Below are 7,631 nucleotides of genomic sequence, written 5' to 3'. Positions count from 1 at the left end.
TAGGGCATGTGCTTATGGTCACAGGTGGTACAGAGACGTTTTCTTTGCACAGTGACAGTTCGGGTGCTATGGACTTAGCACAGGAGCACGTGATGGTGAGAGTTCACTCTCCTAGTGAGATCTGGCATGAGATGTTGGTTGACAGGCATCTACAGCTTGTCATTTTCTATCCTGCGGACCTGATGTCTGCTAGTAGCTTATCCTCTATGCACTTTGCACATTGTAAAGTGCCGATGGGCATAAAATGACGGTTTGGTCATCTTGTTTTTCAGCCTATGGCTGATTGTATTATATGTGTACTATACTCCCTTAAAGGCACAGTGCCTTTAAGTGGGAGGTTGTTGGGGTAAAGGGCAGTGTGCCCGCCCACTTGTACATTGCCCATGTATACTCATATATATATGATAGAGGAATAAGCTGGAGTAGCTTTTGCTCCGCCACTTCTGGTGTCTCCTTATCCCTTTGTGTGTGCTCTCCTCTCCCACAGTTTCTTCCACAACCTGCCAAAACCTTCTTTGCAACTTTCCTAGACCTCCAAGCAATCTCTTACCTAAGCATCGCACGAGCCTCATCATCAAAGATGCAGAAAACCCACTCAAGATCTTGTGAGGAGTCAGATCCACATACGAAAGAGGAGTGTTGGAATCCTTGGAAATCCCTTCAACACTCAAAAGCAATAACCCCTTCCTTCCCTTCACCAACTTCCACTAGTCCTTTCACATTCGACCCCTCACACACCCTCCCTTCCTTATTACCAAAATTGTGCATCGTCATGCTTGTACCATAGGCTTGTGTTGCCAATGGTCATGAAACTTCCTAGAAAAATTTCAAAAGTAATTCCTTTATACTTGCAGATTTCCATAAGGATCACACATCATTGGATGGTGGGACATGCACATTTCCTCATTTTCGACCATGGATGATGCATTGGAGTCAAAAACTTGTGCATTGGTATCCTTATACCGTACCTCTATATCTCGATGGTCACAAAACTTTGAAGGAAGTTTTACATGAGTAATTACATTATACTCGCAAAGATTCATAATGATCGAATATCAATTACGTGGTGGGGTGTTCACATTTTCTCTATTTGGTAGTTGCAATGAAGTACGAAAGAAGCCCACAGAAACACAGTATAGGAGAAGCTTACAAAATGGCAGACTAGAGAACTATTGTTAAGACATAATTTGCTTCACATCTTCAAGTTCCCCAAAAATTAGCATGGGACCACACACATCCTCAACAACAAGCACTGCATCTATAACATGCCACATATTCAAATCCAGTAACCAACTATGGCATGAAATGCTCCTTGGAATTGATTTTCTGAATATCGATAGCACAAGGTTGGTGCAACTTGCCTTAAATGGATTAGGCAAAGAATATGATCAATTTGTAACTACCATGGTTACAAAGGAGAATCCCCCAACTTTTGAGATAATGGCTAATATGCTAATGGGGGCACATTCGAGAACAAGTGTGCAAATCCAGATCCAATAAGAGAAAAGGAATGCCCATAGAGGTAAAGGATATACCAGAGGACACAGTAGGACAAATCAGCCTCTAATAAAGGTAATCAAAACTCTCGAGCAACAATAGCCAAAATTTTAATCAAGGACAGTCTAGTTGATAACTAAAATAGACAAGGTATTCCTAGACATGCAGGGAACAAACGTGGAAGAGGTAATGTTAGGAGAAACAAATTATTTAATAATAACTTTGTAAGATTCCTCCCCCAACTCCCTTTTGATGTCTAGTATCTTCCCCTGTAATCAATCCCTCTTCAGAAATATAAAAGACTTGTTTCTAACTGTTTTAACCTAGAGAGAGAAAATATTCTAGAGAGAGAATGTTCAAATTTTTAATATTTTTGGATAGAAAATTATCTCATCTTATTAAAATAAGTTCCCTTGAAACAGAAATTCAAAAAGAACTTTCCAATGTGCAATTGGAATTAATTGGAAATGGGTATAAAGGACCTTAGCCTAAGGGTCTAGATTTTCAGAAATTTTTGGATTATGGTCCAATTAAGGTTCCTATGGGCCAATAGCATCAATCCATGTGTAAGGAGGAGATAAATCCAATTTGTAAAAGAAGATACCCAAAAATAAGTAAATGCTCACATAAGATGAAGAGTTGAAAATGTACAAGGTTTATTAGTAAAAAACTATGAGCAATATTAAAAATATGAGATATTTTGGGTATCCAAAAATGAGTAAATGCTCACATAAGATGAAGAGTTGAAAATGTACAAGGTTTATTAGTAAAAAAAAAACTATGAGCAATATTAAAATGATTCCATTATGACACATATGTAAGGAAGGGGAGTTCTTTAAAGGAGGTGCATATTTCACATAAGATGAAGAGTTGAAAATGTACAAGGTTTATTAGTAAAGAAACTATGAGCAATATTAGAATGATTCCATTATGACACATATGTAAGGAAGGGGAGTTCTTTAAAGGAGGTGCATATTTCACATAAGATGAAGAGTTGAAAATGTACAAGGTTTATTAGTAAAAAAACTATGAGCAATATTAAAATGATTCCATTATGACACATAGGTAAGGAAGGGGAGTTCTTTAAAGGAGGTGCATATTTCACATGCTTGAATGAGTTTTAAACTCATAAAAATTGAGATATTTCATCTCTCCTCTCTCCTAATTCAAGTCTAGTTCCAAAAAGTTAGCTTAACTGACCTAAAAATGGTCAAATATTGACCAAACTGATTTAGAAAATTCTAGAATCAGTTTGTTTGGTTAGGAGCTCAATTTTTCCTATAAATAGAAACCTCCCCCTTGTTGAAAAAATATATAGTGTTTATGCATCGTTACTCTACTCCACCTAAGCCAAGAACTGTGAATTCATTTAATAATTCACTAGTTTTTGGAGCTTCCCTCTTTCTTCAATCCCCATTAGTGGCTCCATCAACATACTTAACCAATTGATTGGTTGGGGGCCTCTACCGTGAACAAAGAATCAAGCAATTTGTAAGGTAATTAGTGAATATTGATCTTTTCTATAATTTCTCAATGTTTCTCTTTTCTCAACCCCTCTCAAGCTTGAGAAGCTTAATTGGTATGGTTTTTTTTTTGAATGCTATTGAAGTGAATTGATAATGTTAGTGAAGAGTTACATAAATGCTATTGAAGTTAATTTCCATTTATGTTTAAATTCTAATAGTTTTTATGTAATTTCTCTCTCTCAATCAAGAAATGGTCATACTCATGACCCATTCTCAATCCAAGTCAAGCTTTTCATAAAGCTTTTCCTTAACCCAAGATTAAGCTATGCTTGAGGCCAAATTAATGGCTTTTTTCTATGCTTTTAGTTTATGTATATTGATGATTCAATCCATTATGGATGAATGATCTAATTAGAGATCATTTTAATTATTTCCTTAATGATAAGCTTTATCCCTTAGAAAAATTGAGGTTTATTAGTCATAGCAGCGGAGCTATGGCAAAATTTTTATAAAAATTATGCATAAAATAATTTCATTCAAAGCATAAAAAGAGGACTTCCTACCATATTCTAGGAATTATCATCCTAGATTAATTGAAAGATATTCATTGTAATCATAGAGAAATTGATTTTTATATTATGCATAATTGATTTTCATGCATAGAAGTATGCATAAAAGATAATTTTTTTATATTAAAAGTGTTACTTTTATCATTTTTAATTTTCATGCATAGAAGTATGCATAAAGGAAAAATTTTTATATCAAAAGTGTTATTTTTACCATTTTTATTTCATGCATAGAAGTATGCATAATGGTTAAATTTTTATATCAAAAGTGTTACTTTTACCATTTTTATTTTCATGCATAGAAGTATGCATAATGGATAAATTTTTATATCAAAAGTGTTATTTTTATCATTTTTATTTTCATGCATAGAAGTATGCATAAAGGATAAATTTTTATATCAAAAGTGTTACTTTTATCATTTTTATTTCATGCATAGAAGTATACATAATTGATAAATTTTTATATCAAAAGTGTTACTTTTATCATATTTGAATTTCATGCATAAAGGTATGCATAAAAGTTGATTATTTTATTATAAAAGTGTGTCTTTTATTATATTGAATTTCATGCATAGAGATATGCATAAAGGTTGATTATTTTATTATAAAAGTGTGACTTTTATCATAATTGAATTTCATGCATAGAGGTATGCATAAAAAGTTGATTATTTTATTGTAAGAGTGTTACTTTTATCATATTGGATTTCATGCATAGAGGTATGCATAAAAGATATTCTTTTTATACTAAAAGTGTGATTTTTCTCATAAATGGATTTTATGCATAACTTAGATGCATAAGAGAAATTCTTTTATTCTAAAAGTGTAATTCCTACTAAATTGAATTTATGCATAAGAAGATGCCCAAAAAAAAATTGATTTTTAATTCAAAAGTGTCATTCTCATCTAAATTGAATTTATGCATAGGAAGATGCATAAAAGATTGAATTTTAATTCAAAAGTGTCATTTTCATGTTAAATGAATTTATGCATAGGAAGATGCATAAAAGATTGATTTTACTTCGGAAGTATTAATCTCCTTAAATGGAATTTATGGATAAGTAAATGTGTAAAGAAATCTTATATCAAATATAAGAATTCTCTTGTATTCTATAAAAAGATATGAGATGTGATAGGATGTGATAAGAGGTGTATAAGAGGTGATAAGAGGTGATAAGATGAATTAAGATGTGATAAGATGTGTATGGGATGAGCTAAGAAGTGTATGTGATAGGATAAGATGTATATGGGTTGTGATAGGGCAAGAATGGATGTGATGTAAAAGATTATATGTGAAGGCATATGGGGTTATATGAATGGGAATGTGGAAATGGATGTATGTATGTGGATGTGTGGATGTGGAGATGGGAGCATGGATGTATGAATGTGAAAATGGATGTATGCATGAAGATGTATATGCATAGATGTGAATGTGGATGTAGATGTGGATGTATAGATGTGAATGGGAATGTGGATGTGAATGTGGATGTAGATGTGGATGTATAGATGTGAATGGGAATGTGGATGTGGATGTATGTATGTATGTATGTGGATGTATGTATGTATGTGGATGTATAGATGTGAATGGGAATGTGGATGTGGATGTATGTGAATGTGGATGTAGATGTGGATGTATAGATGTGAATGGGAATGTGGATATGGATGTATGAATGAGGACATGATAATGGATGTATGCATGTAGATGTGGATATATGGATATGAATGTGGATGTGGATGTATGAATGAGGACGTGATAATGGATGTATGCATGTAAATGTGGATATATGGATGTGAATATGAATGTGGATGTGGATGTGGATGTATGGATGTCGATATGGATGTGTATGTATGAATGTAGATATGGGATATGGATGTATAAATGAGGATGTGAAAATGGAGGTATACATGTAGATATGGATGTATGGATGTGAATGTGGATGTATGGATGTGAATGTGGATATGGATGTGGATGTATGGATGTAGATATGGATGCGTATGTATGAATGTGGATATGGGATGTGGATGTATAAATGAGGATGTGAAAATGGATGTATGCATGTAAATGTGGATGTATGGATGTGAATGTGAATGTGTATGTGAATTAATGTGTCGTCGATATGAGGAAATGGATGAGAATGAGTACACATTGATGAATGGAATGTGGAATAAGTAATGTGGACTAAGGAGGGATAATGTGGAAAGACGAGAGTTCGATTTAGAAACTGTATTTTGTGACTGTTTGTAAATGACTGTTTTATGTCAAGAATGCTGGGGAAGCATTTTGACCATCTTGTGGATTAAGGTCATGAAGACCTAACTGTTAAAGTTGCAACTGCTGACGGAGAGTCAATGGAGGACGTCTCGCGTAGCAAGGTCGACCGAGGTCTTGACCAGCCTCGGTTCGATTTAAATGGTGAGCTTCCGGTACGGTGGATGAGGGACCAAGGAAGCGGCCTATGAGTGAAGCGCTAGGTCACCTGCGAAGGATCCTAGAGGGTGCTGACCATACGGTGCTCGGGCTCTGGGTCACCCAGGATACCCACGCGTGCGTCGAGGAAGATATTGGAACAAGGAGTAAGAGTTGTTTTGGTTGATTGACCTTGCTGGTCTTCAATGGATGAGTCCATGGCTCTTTATATGGATCTGTTGGTTGATCTTGCTGATCTTCAACGAGAGTCCATCTTGATTTTTATAAGTGATTATATTGCCAAGTATTATGGGCTAGGAACTATTGAAAAGGCCCCTGTGTGGACAGGTGGTGAGCGTTCTAGTTGCCAATGATGCCATAGATACTCTGATGAAGGAATGATTGGAAATTATGAATCAACTGGATAAATTGGAAGATTATGATCAGTGGTACTATGGTTTCATTAAAGGATTGTTTTAAAGTTAGCTGATGCTAAGAAAAAGGCAATTTCATATTGGGTGTGTAAGTGGTGTGGCTAGTTTTATGTTTGCATGAACTTCCGGCTAGGGGGCCTTGGAACTCTTTTCCTTGGTACCCGGGACAAAACCTAACCAAATTCCAAATTGGATCCCATCACTACAGTGGTTGGGCGGTTGGCTAACCCATGGGATCGGATGGGGTTAGGCTGGACTGATGGATCCGTAAATCGAGATTTAAATTCTATTATTACGATAGATGAAGTAAATCCCGGATAGTAAATTGTTCTATGGATAGGAATCAACGGCTGTGCCTCTTGATGGGGAAAAAAGCGTTGATCCCAATGATCCAAGTGCAAGTTCTTCCTTGATCTGACCAAGTACCGTTAGAGGTGCAGTCGGATCGGTTTGATCAGTAATGATCTTGACTACGTTAGAGTAAAGAGTTATCCTGGTGGAATCGCCCATGCTTTCCGGGTAAGAGAAGTTTTTTCGGGTTCGGTTTTTGAAAAACCGGCGGATTAGTCTCTTGTCCGGATATCCGTGGACGAGGCCCCGAGTGTGGGTCCCTGCCCCGCGCATGAAGTGCTACTTCCGCTGCTAGTACCCCGAATCTGTTGCACGGTGGGAACAGGGATCTCACAGTTGGTATCAGAGCGATTAAAAGATCAATTGAGTAGCCAATTATGTCAAAAGTTATCAAGGCACACAAAAAGGTTGTAATTGCGTGATATAATACAAATTGTTAATTCAAATTGAAATTCGTAAATTAGTAATTGGGTCTTCAATTGGAAGTACCGCAATTGTATGGAACCCTGACTTGCTTGAGGCCTAGACATGATGGTATTTACCTTATAGTTTCGAGTTTCATGACTATCCGTATATACCGAGGGTATAACTGCAGCTCTTTACCGGCAGTATATACGAGTAAATCTAATACTTGAAATTATAAGCATTAATGCTATCCAGTTGATGAATTCGAATGTGGTTGATATGATTTTTAATTCTGTTTGGGAACTGATGAATTGATTGGGATTCTGATTGAAAAATGATGATTTTTGAAATTTAGTTGAAATATAATAACCTGAGCAAAACCACAATGAGGATGAATGGAACGAGTCCCTGTAATGATAAATGATGATAATGATTTCAACAAATCACTATGACATTAGTGGATTGTGCTGTCAAAGTGCTACTGTTAACACTTGACTCGGTATATCAA

Source organism: Cibotium barometz, chromosome 16 (assembly GCF_041138505.1).
Source record: "Cibotium barometz isolate CiBa-2024 chromosome 16, ASM4113850v1, whole genome shotgun sequence".
NCBI classification, from domain to species: Eukaryota; Viridiplantae; Streptophyta; class Polypodiopsida; order Cyatheales; family Cibotiaceae; genus Cibotium; species Cibotium barometz.
The sequence above is the reverse complement of the archived record's forward strand: the minus strand, read 5'-3'. Positions refer to the sequence as shown.